Source organism: Pseudophryne corroboree, chromosome 1 (genome assembly GCF_028390025.1).
Source record: "Pseudophryne corroboree isolate aPseCor3 chromosome 1, aPseCor3.hap2, whole genome shotgun sequence".
Lineage (NCBI taxonomy): Eukaryota > Metazoa > Chordata > Amphibia > Anura > Myobatrachidae > Pseudophryne > Pseudophryne corroboree.
The window spans coordinates 189,583,617-189,603,847 of record NC_086444.1 but is presented as its reverse complement, the minus strand read 5'-3'; the positions used below and the strand labels follow the sequence as shown (position 1 = coordinate 189,603,847).

Genomic DNA, 20,231 nt, shown 5'->3' with positions numbered 1-20,231 from the left:
CTTGTCGTCCGACAGAGGCAATCCTGTTTTGAAAAACCGCAGAGGCGGAAGACAGTCGAACTCTATTTTGTAACCTTTTAACACTAAATTGCGGATCCACCCATCCGCGGATGTGTGGAACCACGCCAAATGGAACGTCTGAAGGCGTGCTCCCACAATCGGAGAACCGAGATGGGCTGGTAGCCCGTAAAGCAGATTTGAGTTCTGTAATCCATATTATGAGCGCCTTAGTGACCCAGATGCCAACCAATCCAGGTCTCAGCATCACACCTGCTGCTACATACATGGACTTTAGCATAGTTTCTATCTTGCGATCTGAAGGGTCTTTAAGCGTAGTAGTTGCTGGCACTGGTATGGTTAATTTCTTGGTAAGCTTCGACACTGACGAATCAACTATTGGTGGATTCTCCCATGTACATGTTACCGAGTCTGGAAACGGGTAACTAGACTTAAATCTGCGAGGTATAGAAAACCGTTTATCTGGATTCTGTCGTGTTTCTACTAACATCTGATTAAGAGATTCCGAGACAGGAAAACTTATTGGAGTTTTTTGTCGTTTAGTAAATACGACCTGATCATTTGTGAGAGGCTCCTCAGTTTCAGTAAACTTCAGAGACTGACGTACCGCTCTGATGAGATCATCAATGCAGGAACTGTTAAAATCCTCACCATCTGACTCCACTTCGCCCTCCTCACCCTCATCTTGTTCCGTGAGATCTGGCATGGAATCGTCAGAATGCAACATAGCAGAAACTGGAAAATCATAAGACATATGAAATTTATCCCGTTTACCCAAAATGGATTTGGACCTTACGCAAGGCTGAGACGCCTCCGGGAGTTCTGGCGGTCTCACCCTAGACTCAGATCTTGCCGTTTCCCGCTCCTGTCGAGCGGCGGTCAATTCTGATTGTAACCTATCCAGTACATTTACTAACATTTCCCAAGGAGGGTTCGGTGAGGAAATTGGCTGTAAAACTGGAGCAGAAATTGTATTCTGAACCGAATCCACAAAACATACTGTACATGTGGTAGATCCATCAGGTAACACACTGCTACAGACTTTGCAATTATGCTTTTTAGTTTTTGCTGGTGCCTTACTCATTATGGCGACAGACAATACAATACACAAAAACCAGACACTTGCACGACTCAGTAAAATAGTAGTAAGGTGTCTCTATATATATATATCTGGCCAAGTGCAGTACACGTGGCCAGTACTATGAAATGTGATCCCAAATTCCCACTAACACCCCTGCGCCTCCGGTGGAGTAGAGATGTAGTACTGGAACGTTCTGGAATCACAGAGGAAGACACAGGAAGAGTGGTTAAAAATGGCTGCCATGCTTAACTTATAATCACAGTGCTGGTTACAAGCTTTTGACTGATTATAACCCTGTATGAAATCCTGTGTAAATACCCCTGCAGCCTAGCATCTGCTGTTGCTGCAGTTTTTTCTTCTGCCGCTGTATTGCCCCCTTCTTTCTCCGTTTATTGCCCCCCTCCGTGAGGTAATGCCTGCATGCTCTTTCAGATGCAGAGCAGCGGGCAGCGCAGCGTGTGGGGCCGCCAGCGGGTTATCGGGCGCAAAGACAGAGAGCGGATCGTGCTGTGCTGTAAGCCGCGGGAGCCGGGTGAGCAGCGGAAATACAGCGGTGGGGGCCGGAGCAGTAGCGGCGGCCGGCGCAGTGAGCGGGCAGAGCAGCGGCGGCCGGAGCCGTATGAGTGGGGCGAGTAGCGGCGGCGGCCGGAGGCAGTCTGCAGAGTCCCCGGCGCAGTAACAATGTCCCCACACCTCGGGACGGCAGCGGGAGCTGACCGCCCCGTTCACATACCTTCACTCCTGCAGCTTGTGAGGAGGCTCCGACGGGGCTTCTGTACAAGCGCCGGCCAGCCTGAGCAGGAGGATCTCTGTGTGGCTGTGAGGGAGCTCTTTTAGAGAGGACCGACACGCCACTGCTGCTATCAGCAGCTTGCACTATCCCTGACCCTGCCTTTTGGAAGGGGGAAAAGGATGTGTATAAAATATAAAAATAAAAATGAAATATTCAAAGTAATTGTGGACCCAGCCACAAACGAACTGTTGCTATCGAGCACAGAAAAAACACTGAGGTACTCGGGGATATGGAGGGGTGGAGTGTTCTAAATTTAAATATTCAGTGCTGTTCCTACGGAAGCCGTCCATATCCCAAGAGTACTCCAGTGACCCCTAGTGGATGAAAAAGAAATAAACCATATTTGATAGTTTCAAAAATATCTAAAAATACTGGTTGATCATCCTGTACAACTACCTAAAGCAGTGGTCACGGAACAGGGATAAATTACCCCAAATGGGGTAAAAATGAAATTCCTGGGGGTAATGGACGGTCGCGCTGCCGAGACACAGCCCCGTCCAGCACCATACGGCTCGCGATGTGACGTACTGAGGTCACACCGTGCTCCCTCCTGCCCGCCCTGTGCTGTGTTCCTGGCTACGGTGTGACGTGCTGACCCTCCCGTCCTGCGCTGTCCTGTCCTCTCGCCTGCGGCCCACCAACACACACACAGAACAGTGGGAGGATGTGACCGTACGTCTCCTAAAAGTCGTGTCGTCTTCTCTCTCTCCTCCCTCCCCCCCCCCCCCCCCCCAAAATCTTATCTGTCTTTCTTACATTCATTCTGGTGTTTTGGGGAGAGAGTGTTACCTTAACCCACTCATTGCCAAAATATAATTGACGAAAATAAAGATAAAATCTTTTTTTATTTTTATATATATATATATATATATATATATATATATATACACACACACACACACACACACACACACACAATGTAGGAATCAGCAGCACTCCATTCATACATAAGTAGTCAAAAAATAAAGCCGGTGCCTTCCCAAAGATAGCCGTGTGGATATCAGTAAACAGGTGTAGAGAAGAGCGGCACTCACGGCTCCCAGTTAGGGAATAAAAGAGCATGTCCTGAAGAAAATGTTTGCCTAATAACATTGAAACGTTGACTGGCTACACAACGCTTGTGTCCTGCTCTTTTATTCCCTAACTGGGAGCCGTGAGTGCCGCTCTTCTCTACACCTATATATATATATATATATATATATATATATATATATATATATATATATATATATACACACACACACACACATACATATATATATATATATATATATACATACACACACATACATATATATATATCTCTACACATACACACACACACAGTATCTCAGAAATGCCATATAAACCGTGATAACCAGTATACATGCACAATAATATATGATTTCCTTCCTTTCAAATCAAGGGGGTAACGTCGGCGTATCGAAATATATTTTGGGGTAAAAGGTAAAAAAGTTTCTCTGACCTAAAGATTAGTTTGTACACACAAATAGTGCTGCAAATTACCTAGTTTACTACAATGTAAAAAAATTGTACTTATGCCCATAATAAAGATCCAATTACTGTAACAGTTCCCACAATCCTCATGCAGCAAAAAGTTGATAGCAATACTAAGACATACGGTATCTCACATACAAATACTACTAGCAATAATCAAAAGATAGACACAAGTTTAAGCAGCACTGCAGAACTAGGGAGGCCAAACCCAGGCCTTTTTTTCAATCCGTAGTATCGGGATTGAAAAAAAGGTCAATCCCGGAATTGGGTTGAAGATCTGCCCACCCCAGCTCAGCCTACACAAATACTCACCATTGTGAGTGGGAACTGGGCTTGCAGGCGGTGATTTGCGGGCCGAGCGGCACAGGCGGCTGGCTTCAGATTCACCATTGTGGGTCGGAGGGCTCGTGGGCGGCGTGGTGCGTGAGGAGAGGCGCGGGCTGGGCGGCTGGCTTCACACTGCGCGGCCTGACCTCTGACATGTGACGCTGTGCAGTACGCACTACTGGGGCGGGGAGGAGGGAGCAAGGCAGCGTCAGCCTCCTGACGACGCTCAACATTGCCCAGTATTAAAAACAAAAAAACAAAACTGGCAGGTAAATCCCGCAATCCCCGGGATTGGAGCTTCCAATCCCAGTATTGAATCCCATCCATTACTTGTCATAAATCTTGGGATTGGCCACCCTAATGCAGAGCAAAGGATATTTGAACAAGGGAAGCTTTTTCTCCAATTCCCTTTGGACTTCCTGTCAATAAGCTTATCAAATGTCACCGCAGAACACCCTTAATGCCTAAAATGTATGATAGCAGGACAGCTTAACCACTTGCCTGGCATTGTCACATCAGATGCAACCACACCAGGCAGTGCTTTATCTGACCTGGTTGCACAGGATGGCTGGAGGCTGTCCGCGCTGTCAAATAGAAAGCCGCGATGTTTCCGATGGTCGCGACGATGTTCCGACGTTTGGGGGGGAATTATTTTTCCAAATATGAAAACTAATTTTTTTCTATTTTTTTTACTAAAATCATTTTAGATGATGTTAAATACACATTCTTCACCTAACTGACTAATAAAAAAAAACACGACAATTTCTGAGCGGTTTTTGGAATTTTTTTTTGTCAGTTAAGTGGTTAATGACACCATCCACTAGTCCGATTTGGGAACTTATCATATTTCGATGCATCTGACCGAAAAATCTGATGAAGTGTCACATTGGACGGCTCCTCCAATCCGCTGCGAGGTCCAGTGTCAAATATGACTGAGCTATAGATCTTTGGTGCTGCACACCAAGAATTATTCTGAATCTGAAGAAATCAGGTGCACATCGGAGAGTTTTTTTTCTCTTCAGGTGTATCGCAGATTCATCTGAAGCGTCACTTGACTGGCATCTCCCTGGCCTATTATATTTAAACACTGCATCAGATCAACCACGTGTAGCATGTGCGCAGCAGATATAGCTGATGCAATCTATTATGTGTTGACAGATCGCATCAGCTATATCCGAGGTGAATCTAGCGAAAAAATAAGCCCAGGATCCAATTCCTGAGAAGCTGCCGTGAGAGTTCAAGAGAAGTCTGATGCGACATGCATCTCACACAAGTCGGCCTAGTGAATGGGGCCTTTAAGCTGGGTAGCCAGTAGCCGATACATTGTGTAATCTTGGCAGTTTCAACCAATCTCCATAACCATTTCATGTGTACACCGACATAGGCGTGCGCAGACCATTTTATTAGGGGGTGCACCGTCGGAGGGGTGTGTCTAGCACCACCTTTTGGGCGTGTCTAGCACCATCTATTGGCGGTCAATGCAATATAAAATATCCACCCTTGTACCAATCCTAATAAAGCAGACACATTGTCAGATATTGTGGTGTGCTCCAAACAAACACCCCTGATGGCACTCAGTGCAATTACACTGCTCCTCCTCAGCCTGGTCTGGCTCCCCCTCTCTTTCCCCTGCAAGCTGCAGCAGCTTAATTACAAGTCAGTCACTCACTGACACTGACAGTCGCAGACTAGTACTGCCGCTGCTGGAAAAATGAGTGACGTGTTAAAATTTGCTGCCGACCGCCTGCCAGTATTGAATTTGTCTTCCTAAGAGGAACGCTGGCTGCATGCTGATCCTCATCAGTGGCTGGCGTTGGCATAGCATAAAAGGAGAGAGGTGGGCATGTGGCGGGTGGGCGTACGAGCAGCATAACGTAATCACATCACGCTGTTTTTGTACATGGAGGTGGAGCCGGGAGTATGAAAGCTGGTGGCAGTGGCACCCTTGATTAACCCAGGCGCCTGGTCATTAATACAATCCTGACAGGGTGCAGCGCAGAGGGGACAGTAATCAGCTTGCTTGGCGATCGCTGCATCAGGAATGTGAGATCGGGGTGCCAGACATTAGGGGGTGCCTGTGCGCACCAGGCGCCCCCCCTGCGCACACCTATGTACACCCAATCTATCGTCGCAATGTCCCATCTGATGTCTACCTGTAAGGTGGATGATGTAATGGATGATATGGTGCACATTTGGACGACTGTTAATCATTTGTTCCATTGTTCAAGTGTGTAGCTTTACAGTGAGATAGATAACCAGGCTGCACACAGTAAGCCATAACTCATTTATTATGGGTTTTACATATTCTTGTGTAAATTTCACAAGATGCTCTTTGACATCAAACAATGTTGTGAAGACCACTGTTAGAAGACACAACAGTGTGGTTCACGCCAGATATATCACTATGGGTTAACTTTACTGTAGCATTCACCTCTACACATTCCTATCAAAACAGTTCTCACTACTAGCATCACGTTTCTGCTTGTGTTCCTGACATAATGTAGAATGTAATACTTCCTCACAGCTGTAGCATTTTTCGAAAATACTTAAAAACGCTAAGTTCAATCAACATTATATATCCCAAAAGGTATACAATATTACCACACACAAAAATCAGCAAGGTACTCTTGTTTCATAGTGGTTAAAAAAAATAAATCATGAAGTGGACGTTCAATTACTCTTGTACCGCATACATAATTAACACAAGAAACCATGAAATTGAAAAACGTAAACATAACTTGAGTCCATAACTTAAGTTGAGCCAACAATCACATTATCTTTCTGTTGTTTGGAACCTGTTGTAACGGTATGTAATTTTCCTTAAAGTGTCAGCAGACAGTGCCTTCCAGTACTTCCTTGGATAGTGGGGACTTCCATTATACAGGGGATGTGAATAAAAGGAACTTAACACTGAAGGCCAGGACAACACATTTGTTGATTGGTTTCGTTTCATGAAGTGTAACAGCACATCTTGTTCCTCTTTACATTGAATAATAAACCCAATGTACGAGATGTTATTATACACTGCTGCTATCCAATAAGCCCCGTAAAGCCGTGGCTCGTGCTGGCTTATCAGGGATTTTTTTCTCACCTGTCTCAAGCAGGCAAAAACAAATCCACGGAAACGGGGATGTTTCTACCAGAAACACACAGACGACCAAATTGAATAGCCTATAGAAAATAATAAGATTTTACTCACCGGTAAATCTATTTCTCGTAGTCCGTAGTGGATGCTGGGGACTCCGTAAGGACCATGGGGAACAGACGGCTCCGCAGGAGACTGGGCACATCTAAAGAAAGATTTAGGACTATCTGGTGTGCACTGGCTCCTCCCCCTATGACCCTCCTCCAAGCCTCAGTTAGGAACTGTGCCCGGAAGAGCTGACACAATAAGGAAGGATTTTGAATCCCGGGTAAGACTCATACCAGCCACACCAATCACACCATATAACACGTGATAGGAACCCCGGTTAACAGTATGATAACAATTGGAGCCTCTGAAGAGATGGCTCACAACAAAACCCGATTTTTGTAACAATAACTATGTACAAGTATTGCAGACAATCCGCACTTGGGATGGGCGCCCAGCATCCACTACGGACTACGAGAAATAGATTTACCGGTGAGTAAAATCTTATTTTCTCTGACGTCCTAGTGGATGCTGGGGACTCCGTAAGGACCATGGGGATTATACCAAAGCTCCCAAACGGGCGGGAGAGTGCGGATGACTCTGCAGCACCGAATGAGAGAACACCAGGTCCTCCTCAGCCAGGGAATCAAATTTGTAGAATTTAGCAAACGTGTTTGCCCCTGACCAAGTAGCTGCTCGGCAAAGTTGTAAAGCCGAGACCCCTCGGGCAGCCGCCCAAGATGAGCCCACCTTCCTTGTGGAATGGGCTTTTATTGATTTAGGCTGCGGTAATCCTACCGCAGAATGCGCCAGCTGAATAGTGCTACAAATCCAGCGCGCAATAGACTGCTTAGAAGCAGGAGCACCCAGCTTGTTAGGTGCATACAGGATAAACAGCGAGTCAGTTTTTCTGACTCCAGCCGTCCTGGAAACATAAATTTTCATGGTCCTGACTACGTCCAGCAACTTGGAATCCTCCAAGTCCCTAGTAGCCGCAGGCACCACAATAGGTTGGTTCAAGTGAAAAGCTGAGACCACCTTCGGGAGAAACTGAGGACGAGTCCTCAATTCTACCCTATCCATCTGGAAAATCAGATAAGGGCTTTTTCAAGACAAAGCCGCCAAATCTGAAACCCGCCTGGCCGAAGCCAGGGCCAACAGTATGACCACTTTCCACGTGAGATATTTTAATTCCACAGTCTTAAGTGGTTCGAACCAATGTGATTTCAGGAATGCCAAAACCACATTGAGATCCCAAGGTGCCACTGGGGGCACAAAAGGAGGCTGAATATGCAGAACTCCTTTGACAAAAGTCTGAACTTCAGGCAGTGAAGCCAGTTCTTTCTGGAAGAAAATCGACAGAGCCGAAATCTGGACCTTGATGGACCCCAATTTGAGGCCCAACGTCACCCCTGCTTGCAGGAAGTGTAGGAATCGACCCAGTTGAAATTCCTCCTTCGGGGCCTTCATGGCCTCACACCAAGCAACATATTTCCGCCAAATGTGGTAATAATGTCTTGCGGTGACATCCTTCCTGGCTTTGATCAGGGTAGGGATGACTTCCTCCGGAATACCCTTTTCCTTTAGGATCCGGTGTTCAACCGCCATGCCGTCAAACGCAGCCGCGGTAAGTCTTGGAACAGACAGGGTCCCTGCTGCAGCAGGTCTTGTCTGAGCGGCAGAGGCCAAGGGTCCTCTGCCAGCATCTCTTGAAGTTCCGGGTACCAAGCTCTTCTTGGCCAATCCGGAACCATGAGTATGGTTTTCACTCCTCGCATTCTTATTATTCTCAGCACCCTGGGTATGAGAGGTAGAGGAGGAAACACATAAACCGACTGGTACACCCACGGTGTCACTAGAGCGTCCACAGCGATCGCCTGAGGGTCCCTTGACCTGGCGCAATATCTTTTCAACTTTTTGTTGAGGCGGGACGCCATCATGTCCACCCGTGGTCATTCCCAACGGTTTACCCGCATTTGGAAAACTTCTGGAAGAAGTCCCCATTCTCCCGGGTGTAGGTCGCCCATCGGAGAATCCTTGTGGCTTCTGCCATCGCCATCCTGCTTCTTGTGCCGCCCTGTCTGTTTACATGGGCGACCGCTGTGATGTTGTCTGAATGGATCAGTACCGGCTGGTTTTGAAGCAGGGGCCTTGCTTGGCTTAGGGCATTGTAAATGGCCCTTAGCTCCAGAATAATTATGTGAAGCGAAATCTCCTTGGAAATTTCTTCCCTGTGTGACTGCACCCCAGCCCCGAAGGCTGGCCTCCGTGGTCACCAGGACCCAGTCCTGTATTCCGAATCTGCGGCCCTCTAGTAGATGAGCCCTCTGCAGCCACCACAGCAGCGACACCCTGTTTCTTGCAGACAGGGTTATCCGCTGTTGTATCTGTAGATGGGACCCGGACCATTTGTCCCACAGGTCCCACTGGAACGTCCTTGCGTGGAACCTTCCGAATGGAATTATGCTTCGTACGAAGCTACCATTTTTTCCAGGACTCGTGTGCTTCCACTGGAAGAAACACTCTTTTCTGGTCTGTGTCCAGAATCATTCCCAGGAACAGAAGACGTGTCGTCGGGACCAGCTGTGACTTTGGAATATTGAGAATCCAGTCGTGCTGTTGTATCACTTCCCGAGAGAGTGCTACCCCTACTACCAACTGTTCTTTGGACCTCGCCTTTATCAGGAGATCGTCCAAGTACGGGATAATAAAAACTTCCTTCTTGCGAAGGAGTATCATCATTTCGGCCGTTACCTTGGTAAAGACCTTCGGTGCCGTGGACAACTCCAACGGCAGCGTCTGGAACGGATAGTGACAGTCCTGTACCACACATCTGAGGTACTCCTGGTGAGGAGGGTAAATGGGGACATGCAGGTACGCATCCTTGATGTCCAGGGAGACCCTGTAATCCCCCTCGTCCAGGCTCGTAATAACCGCCCTGAGCGATTCCATCTCGAACTTGAATCTTCTGATATAAAAGTTCAAGTATTTTAATTTTAAGATGGGTCTCACCGAACCGTTCTGTTTCGGTACCACAACCATTGTGGAATAGTAACCCCTTCCTTGCTGAAGGAGGGGCACCTTGACAATCACTTGTTGTGATTATAGTGTTGAATAGCCACCAACACCGCCTCCCTGGCAGAGGGAGGTGCCGGTAAGGCAGATTTTAGGAAACGGCGGGGGGAAGAACGTCTCGAACTCCAGCCTGTACCCCTGAGATACTACTTGAAGGACCCAGGGATCCATGTGAGAGAGCCCACTGGGCGCTGAAATTTCTGAGACGGGCCCCCACCGTACCCGGGTCCGCCTGAGCAGCCCCAGTGTCATGCTGTGGACTTACCGGACGCAGGGAGGACTTCTGCTCTTGGGAACTAGCTGTGCGCTGCAGCTTTTTCCTCTACCTTTGCCTCTCGGCAGAAAGGATGAGCCTCTAGCCCTCTTGCTTTTCTGGGGCCGAAAGGACTGTACTTGATGATACGGTGCTTTCCTTTGTTGTGGGGTAGCCTGTGGCAAAAAAGTCGATTTCCCAGCAGTAGCTGTGGAAACGAGGTCTGAAAGACCATCCCCAAACAGTTTTACCCCCTTATAGGGCAAAACTTCCATGTGCCGATTCGAGTCGGCATCGCCTGACCATTGCCGAGTCCATAACCCCCGTCTGGCGGCAATGGACCTAGCGCTTATTTTTGATGCCAGCCGGCAAATATCCCTCTGTGCATCACGCATGTATAAGACCACGTCTTTTATATGCTCTATTGTCAGCAAAATATTGTCCCTATCCACAGTTATTTTCCGACAGGGAATCTGACCACGCAGCGGGAGCACTGCACATCCATGCCGAAGCAATGGCTGGTCGCAATATAATGCCCGAGTGTGTGACTATATCTTTCAGGGTAACCCCGCTTTTTATCAGCAGGTTCCTTCAGGGCGGCCGTATCCGGAGACGGTAGTGCCACCTTTTCTGATAAGCGTGTAAGCGCTGTTTCTACCCTATGGGGTGATTCCCAACGTGACCTATCCTCTGGCGGGAAAGGGTACGCTGCCAATAACCGTTTAGAAATTATCAATTTCTTACCGGGGGAAGACCACGCTTCCTCACACACCTCATTTAATTTCTCAGATGCAGGAAAAACTACTGGTAGTTTTCGGTCACCAAACATAATACCCTTTTATGTGGTACCTGGGGTACTATCATAAATGTGTAATACATTTTTCATTGCCTCAATCATGTAACGGGTGGACCTATTTGGAGGGTACACTAGTCTCATCGTCGTCGACACTGGAGTCGGTATCCGTGTCGACATCTGTTTCTGTCATCTGAGGTAGCGGGCGTTTTTAGAGCCCCCCATGACATTTGAGACGCTGGAACAGGCACAAGCTGAGTAGCCGGCTGTTCTGTGTCGTCGACCTTTTGTGTAAGGAGTTGACACTTTCACGTAATCCTTCCATAAGTCCAACCACACCGGTGTCGATCCCGCAGGGGGTGACATCACATTTACAGGCATTCGCTCCGCCTCCACATCATTATCCTCCTCATACATGTCGACACAGCCGTACCGACACACAGCATACACACGGGGAATGCTCTGACAGAGGACAGGACCCCACAAAGCCCTTTGGGGTGACAGAGGGAGGGTATGCCAGCACACACCAGGGCGCTATATATCACAGGGATATCACATATAAAGAGTGTTTTCCCTTATAGCTGCCTATATATATTGTATACTGCGCCTAAATTGTGCCCCCCCTCTTTTTAACCCTTTCTGTAGTGTATTGACTGCAGGGGAGAGCCAGGGAGCTTCCCTCCAACGGAGCTGTGAGGGAAAAATGGCGCCAGTGTGCTGAAGGAGATAGCTCCGCCCCTTTTTCGCGGACTTTCTCCCGCATTTTTATGGATTCTGGCAGGGGTTAAAAAGCACCTATATAGCCTCTGGGGCTATATATGGTGCCAGTTTGCCAGCCAAGGTGTCAGTATTGCTGCTCAGGGCGCCCCCCCCCCAGCGCCCTGCACCCATCAGTGACCGGAGTGTGAGGTGTGCATGAGGAGCAATGGCGCACAGCTGCAGTGCTGTGCGCTACCTTGGAGAAGACAGAAGTCTTCAGCCGCCGATTTTCCGGACCACCTTCTTGCTTCTGGCTCTGTAAGGGGGGCGGCGGCGCGGCTCCGGGAACGGACGACGAGGTCGGGTCCTGTGTTCGATCCCTCTGGAGCTAATGGTGTCCAGTAGCCTAAGAAGCCCAAGCTACCACCACTTAGGTAGGTTCGCTTCTCCCCTTAGTCCCTCGATGCAGTGAGCCTGTTGCCAGCAGGTCTCACTGAAAATAAAAAACCTAACAAACACTTTCTTCCTAGGAGCTCAGGAGAGCCCCTAGTGTGCATCCAGCTCAGCCGGGCACAGAAATCTAACTGGGGCTTGGAGGAGGGTCATAGGGGGAGGAGCCAGTGCACACCAGATAGTCATAAATCTTTCTTTAGATGTGCCCAGTCTCCTGCGGAGCCGTCTGTTCCCCATGGTCCTTACGGAGTCCCCAGCATCCACTAAGACGTCAGAAAATATGGGTGAAAATATCGGGAAAAATTGCACAATGCCTGTATTTTCACCTGTAATTGGATACCCCCCAAACTGTGGTTCCTGCTTTCTTCATGTCATCTGATGACAATCAGAATATGTGTAGCTCATCATAACTAATAGGCCGAAATTGGTGATGAGCAAGTGTTTCTACCACAGTCTTTGCCGTTTCTAGAAGGCTATGCAGCTTGGTTTGGCAGTCTTGTATTTCATTTTGTGACACGTAGAAAAACTCTGCGCCATGTATCTCGTCAACCCAGCTATACAGTACAGGTCCAAAGGTGTAAAGATTACTCTGTAATTGGGCGCTGCGGAACCCTTGTGGCGCCATATAAATAAAGGATAATAATAATAATAATAATAATAAAGATGTAATGAGTTTCCACTGCTTGCAGACTGGTGCAGGTGGCTAGACGTTTACTGCCACCATCACTAAAGTAGTGAACACTCTCCAAATTTAGTAATAGTTCCGATAAGTGTTTCATACATACCATAATGAAGGCATGCACAGTAATGGCTACATGGTCACGGGTAACACTTATAACACACAGACTCACAGAGTTTAAAGTGTCACACAATCATCTTGCCTAAAAAACATATGTAGCCACACTAATCGTTGCCTCGCGGCAAGTGTGCCCGCAAATGCATGCACGCCAATGGAAGCTTATTAGTTTCCACTTTTTGCACTATGCCGTGATGCGGATGACATTCGCACACATCGCAGCATAGATGAGCATGGCTCGGTCAGTATACAACAAATGGATGAAGTGTTGCTTGTGAAGTGTCCTAGTGGAATCCCTGAATTGCATCCCGACACACAAATTAATAATTTTGTGCACGGAATTGTTCCACAGTACTAGTGATTGTAACCAGTTTACTTTGGTCAGTGTGGACCCACCGCTTATAAACAAATGTGTCATCATCCACGTCACGATCATGAAAAAGTTTTTAAACTATTTTCTGAAGTGCTTCCAGACCTGGGCATTTATCGCATCAATGAAGCATACAAGTTTTTGAGACTAAAGAACAAACAAGGATTTCAGTTAGATCTTTTCAGTCCATCTTTAGTGGTACAGCAGCAACCAATCATTTTTTAAGTTTTGGTGAGTTTCGCATACACACACCTCTTGCAGCAACGCTTACTCGCACACCATGTAGGTCGAAAGGAACAAACCTTAGACAACCCAACTTGAATGTCTGGAAAATGGTATTTTAAAGCAAGATGAAGCTCTTTCAAGTTTACTAGGAGCAGCCTTTTCTGTATGAATCTTTTTTCCTCCTGGAACTTTTACAGAAATAGACTTTCTTTCCAGGGCACATCCGAGAATGTTCATCTTCGTAATACTGCTGTACCTGATGAACGATTTGTACAGGAAGGGCTTTCACTCTATATTAACCAGGTTCTGACAGTATGCTATGGGTTTCTTTAAGTTTTCTTGATTGTTTTACCATGTATTCTGTGGCAATAAATAAGGTAGGGACTCAAGTTATGTTTATGTTTTTAAATCTCATGATTTCTTGTGTTAATTATGTATACGGTACAACAGTAAATGAACATCAACTTCATGATTTTTTTCCTCCACTATGAAACAGAGTACCATGCTGATTTTTGTGTGGTAGTAATGTACACCTTTGTTAAGCACATGATAAAAATTGGGATAACTAATGTTGATTGTACCTAGCGTTTTTAAGTATTTTCGAAAAGCTTGCGTTTTTGCTGTTACTCGAAACGTAAGGCAGATAAAGTAATTTGGTGTGGATTTTTGGGTTTGGAAGGAAGCGTTACCTTAAGTGATACTTCAAATAAACTGGATAAAGAAGCCGCGATCAGTAAATAATTTAATAAACTGAAAAATCAATATTTAATAAACAAATTGTCAGTCGAGATATTTGGCTGATAAAGTTGTTTTGACATCCTCTCTTAGGTAAAAAAATAAATAAAAAATTCGTAAAAATCTGAGATGGAATGACCCACCAAGAAAAACTTCAGTCTTTGGGAGATGTAATGTCCTTGTCATGCTGACCATACAGGCACCACCTGTTAGCAGTCTGTGCAACTTGGTTCATACTCATCTACCAGGTAAGCAATATAACTACAGGTTGAGTATCCCATATCCAAATATGCCGAAATACGGAATATTCCGAAATACAGACTTTTTTGAGTGAGAGTGAGATAATGAAACCTGTGTTTTTTGATGACTCAATGTACACAAACTTTGTTTAATACACAAAGTTATTACAAATATTGTATTAAATGACCTTCAGGCTGTGTGTATAAGGTGTATATGAAACATAAATGAATTGTGTGAATGTACACACACTTTGTTTAATGTACAAAGTTATAAAAAATATTGGCTAAAATGACCTTCAGGCTGTGTGTATCAGGTGTATATGAAACAAATGCATTCTGTGCTTAGATTTAGGTCCCATCACCATGATATCTCATTATGGTATGCAATTATTCCAAAATACGGAAAAATCCGATATCCAAAATACCTCTGGTCCCAAGCATTTTGGATAAGGGATACTCAACCTGTATCACAAAAATTCAGAACACAAACTATGCCACAAAATAGGATTTTAATACCTACCGGTAAATCCTTTTCTCCTAGTCTGTAGAGGATGCTGGGGACTCCAAAACAACCATGGGGTATAGACGGGATCCGCAGGAGATATGGGCACTTTAAGACTTTAAATGGGTGTGAACTGGCTCCTCCCTCTATGCCCCTCCTCCAGACTGCAGTTATAGGAACTGTGCCAAGGGAGACGGACAATTCGAGGAAAAGGATTTTTGTTAACCAAGGGTGAGATACATACCAGCTCACACCACAACACACCGTACAACATGGCTTTTAAGCAATACCAGTTAACAGCATGAACCAAAAACAGCAACAGGCTGAACATAACCGATACACAACCTCTGTGTAACAGAAGCAATAACTATCAACTACTGCAAAATCAGTGCGCACAGGGATGGGCGCCCAGCATCCTCTACGGACTAGGAAAAAAGGATTTACCGGTAGATATTAAAATCCTATTTTCTCTTAAGTCCTATAGGATGCTGGGGACTCCAAAAGGACCATGGGGTTTATACCAAAGCTCCAGACCGGGAAGGAGCGTGCGGACGACTCTTCAGCACCGATTGAGCAAACATGAGGTCCTCATCAGCCAGGGTATCAAACTTGTAGAACTTAGCAAAAGTGTTTGAACCCGACCAAGTAGCTGCTCGGCAAAGTTGAAGCGCCGAGACTCCTCGGGCAGCCGCCCAAGATGAGCCCACCTTCCTGGTAGAATGGGCCTTCACTGACTTCGGTAACGGCAATCCAGCCGTAGAATGAGCATGCCGAATCGTATTACAGATCCAGCAGGCAATACAGGTTGAGTATCCCTTATCCAAAATTCTACATTTTTGGGTCCCCTACTGAGATAATGATATATATATTATATATTATGTGTATATATAAATATATTATATAGATATATAATATAATATACATATTTATGTGTCATTATCTCAGTAGGGGAACCAAAAATGTGTGATTTTGAATTTTGGATAAGGGATACTCAACCCTGTAGTCTGCTTGGAAGCAGGAGCCCCAATTTTGTTGGGAGCATAAAGGACAAACAGAGCCTCTGATTTCCTAATCTGAGCCGTTCTGGCAACATAAATTTTCAAAGCTCTGACTACATCGAGAGACTTTGAATCAGCCAAAGCTTCCGTAGCCACAGGCACCACAATAGGTTGGTTTATGTGAAACGAAGAAACCACCTTTGGCAGAAATTGTTGACGAGTTCTCAATTCCGCTCTATCCACATGGAAGATCAAATAGGGGCTCTTGTGAGACAAAGCCGCTAATTCCGACACCCGCCTTGCGGACGCCAAGGCCAAAAGCATTTCCAAGAGAGAAATTTTAACTTAACCTTTCGCAAAGGTTCAAACCAGTGTGACATAAGAAATTGCAACACCACGTCAAGGTCCCATGGTGCCACAAATGGAGGTTGGATGTGCAGTACTCCCTTCACGAAAGTCTGAACCTCTGGAAGGGCGGCCAATTCTTTTTGAAAGGAAATAGATAAGGCCGAAATCTGCACTTTAATGGAGCCTAATTTTAGGCCTGCATCCACACCTGCCTGCAAAAAATGGAGGAAACGACCATGCTGAAATTCTTCTGTAGGAGCCTTCTTGGATTCACACCAAGACACATACTTTCTCCAAACACGGTGATAATGCTTCGCCGTAACCTCCTTTCTAGCCTTAAGTAGAGTGGGGATGACTTCCCCAGGAATACCTTTTCGAGCTAGGATTTGGCGTTCAACCTCCACGCCGTCAAACGCAACCGCGGTAAGTCCTGGAACACGCACGGCCCTTGCAGTAACAGATCCTCTCTCAGAGGAAGAGGCCAGGGATCTCCTATGAGCAATTCCTGAAGATCCGCATACCAGACCCTCCGTAGCCAATCTGGAACAATGAGTATCGCCTGAACCCTTGTTGTTCTTATGATCCTTATCACTTTTGGAATGAGTAGAAGTGGAGGGAACACATATACTGACTGAAACACCCACGGAGTTACCAGGGCGTCCACTGCACTGGATTGAGGGTCCCTCGACCTGGAACAATATCTCTGAAGCTTCTTGTTGAGGCGAGACGCCATCATGTCTATTTGAGGAATTCCCCAACGACTTGTCACTTCTGCAAAAACCTCTTGATGAAGACCCCACACTCCTGGATGGAGATAGTGTCTGCTGAGGAAATCTGCTTCCCAGTTGTCCACGCCCGGAAGGAAGACCGCTGACAGAGCGCTTACATGTTTTTCCGCCCAGCTGAGACCTTTTGTGGCCTCCGCCGCTCTGCTCTTTGTTCCACCCTGGCGGTTTATGTACGCCACTGCTGTTACGTTGTCCGACTGAATCAGGACAGGTAGACCTCGAAGAAAGTGTTCCGCTTGTAGAAGGCCGTTGTAGATGGCTCTTAATTCCAGAACGTTTATGTGCAGACAAACTTCCTGGCTTGACCATTTTCCCTGGAAATTTTTTCCCTGTGTGACTGCTCCCCAGCCCTGGAGGCTTGCATCCGTGGTCACCAGGAACCAATCCTGGACCCCGAAGCTGCGGCCCTCTTGGAGGTGAGAACTTTGAAGCCACCACAGGAGAGATATTCTGGTCCTGGAAGATAGGCTCATTTTCCGGTGCATGTGCAGGTGAGACCCGGACCACTTGTCCAACAGGTCCCACTGAAACACCCGGGCATGAAACCTGCCAAATGGAATGGCTTCGTAGGCTGCAACCATCTTCCCCAACACCCGATTGCATTGATGAATCGACACACACTTGCCGGTTTCAGCATCTCCTTGACCATGTTCTGGATTTCCAGAGCTTTTTCCGCTGGGAGAAACACTCTCTGCAGTTCCGTGTCCAGGATCATGCCCAAGAAAGACAGCCATGTTGTCGGCATCAACTGTGACTTTGGCAAATTTAGGATCCAACCATGTTGTTGCAGAACTGTCAGGGAGAGCGCAACGTTTCTTAGCAACTGCTCCTTTGATCTCGCCTTTATCAGGAGATTGTCCAAGTACGAGATAATTGTGACACCCTGCTTGCGTAGGAGCACCATAATTTCCGTCATTACTTTGGAGAAGACCCTCGGAGCCGTAGAAAGACCAAACGGCAACGTCTGAAATTGGTAATGACAATCCTTAACAGCAAACCTCAGGAAAGCTTGATGTGGAGGATATATTGGGACATGTAAGTAGGCATCTTTGATGTCGACTGACGCCATAAAATCCCCCCCTTCCAGACTGGAGATCACTGCTCGAAGAGATTCCATCTTGAACTTGAAACTTTTCAAATATAGATTGAGGGATTATAGGTCAGGATCGGTCTGGCTTTGGTACGACAAACAGGCTCGAATAAAACCCTTCTCCCCGTTGAGACGGGGTACTGTGACAATGACACGCTGTTAACACAGTTTTTGTATCGCAGCGCACACTACTTCCCTTTCTGGTAGAAAAACTGGCAAGGCTGATTTGAAAAATCGGTGGGGGGGCACGACTTGAAACTCCAGTTTGTACCCTTGGGACACTATTTCCCAAGGATCACACCCAAGGATCCAGGCCCGAGTGAAACCAGACCTGCCCCCACCGGTACAGTCTCCCGTAGAGGAGCCCCAGCGTCATGCAGTGGACTTAGCAGAAGCCGGGGAGGACTTCTGCTCCTGGGAACCTGGCACAGCAGGCAACCTTTTTCCCCTTCCTCTACCTTTAGAGGCAAGTAAGGACGACCCTCTTCCTTTTTTGTATTTATTGGGCCGAAAGGACTGCATCTGATAGCGAGGCGTCTTTTTCTGTTGTGAAGGGACATAAGGAAGAAATGATGACTTACCGCGGTAGCCGTAGACACCAGATCAGCGAGGCAGTCACCAAACAAGACACCACCTTTATACGGGAGAGCCTCCATAGCTTTCTTAGAGTCGGCATCAGCATTTCATTGATGAATCCACAGTGCTCTCCTGGCAGAGACTGCCATGGCATTGGCCCTTGATCCTAAGAGGCCAATATCCCTTGCCGCATCCTTTAGGTAAGCTGCAGCGTCCCGGATATAACCGAGAGTCAAAAGAATGCTATCCCTATCCAGGGTATCCATGTCAGATGCCAAGTTATCTGCCCACTTACCAATAGCGCTACTCACCCATGCCGACGCCATGGCAGGTCTGAGCAGCGCACCTGCAGTGACAAATGGATTTTAAGGTAGTTTCCTGCTTACGATCCGCAGGGTCCTTTAGGGCAGCCGTGTCAGGAGACAGAAGCGCCATCTTTTTGGACAGTCGTGACAGAGCCTTGTCCACATTGGGAGATGACTCCCACTTTTCCCTGTCCTCAGAGGGGAAAAGATATGCCATTAGAATTCTCTTGGGAATCTGCCACCTTTTGTCAGGAGCTTCCCAAGCTTTTTCACAAAGTGTGTTCAGCTCATGAGAGGGGGGAAACGTCACCTCAGGTTTTTTACCCTTATACAAACAAACCCTTGTATCAGGAATAGTAGTTACTTCTGTAATATGTAAAACGTCTTAAATTGCCACAATCATGTACTGAATACTCTTAACCAGTTTCGGATTTAAACTGGCCTCACTATAGTCGACACTGGAATCAGAGTCCGTGTCGGTATCAGTATCCGCCATCTGGGTAAATGAACACTTTTGTGACCCTGAGGGGGTCTGGACCTGAGACAAGGCGTCCTCCATGGATTTTCTCCATGTTTGGGTCTGAGAATCAGATTTATCCAGCCTTTTATTTAGTCAATAACGCCACATTTGCATTCAACGTACTCAACATATCCACCCAATCAGCAGTCGGCGGTGCCGACAGTCACTCCCAGCGCATTATCCGCACCCACTGCAACCTCCTCCGGGGAGGAGCACTCAGCCTCAGACATGTCGACACACACGTACCGACACGCACCCACACACTGGCTATAGAGGACAGACCCACACAGAGGGAGTTTACCAGCTCACACCCCAGCGCCTATCCCGGTACAGAGACCATATACACACTGCCTCAGACCTGTTTGTGCTGTTTTTATCAAGTGATAATAGCACCAATTTACTGTGCCCCCCCGTTTTGCACCCTGTTACTTGTGCAGGAGTGTGGAGGTCCGGGCCAGCGTCTCTGCATCCTGTGAAGAGAAAATGGCGCTGGTAAGCTGTGAGGGCTAAGCCATGCCCCCTCACCGGCACACTGTAGTCCCGCTCAAATTCAAATTATTTATACTGGCGGGGGCTATATCTAGTGCCTAGGCACTTGCAATATATATATTTTAGGCAGT

General features: G+C 46.8%; 1 protein-coding gene across 5 annotated transcripts in view; it reads right to left on the bottom strand.

Moving 5' to 3' along the window:
* Positions 1-20,231, bottom strand: part of RASA1 (RAS p21 protein activator 1) — a 421,336-nt gene that overhangs the window by 31,256 nt on the left and 369,849 nt on the right. The gene's annotated exons all lie outside the window — the stretch shown is intronic.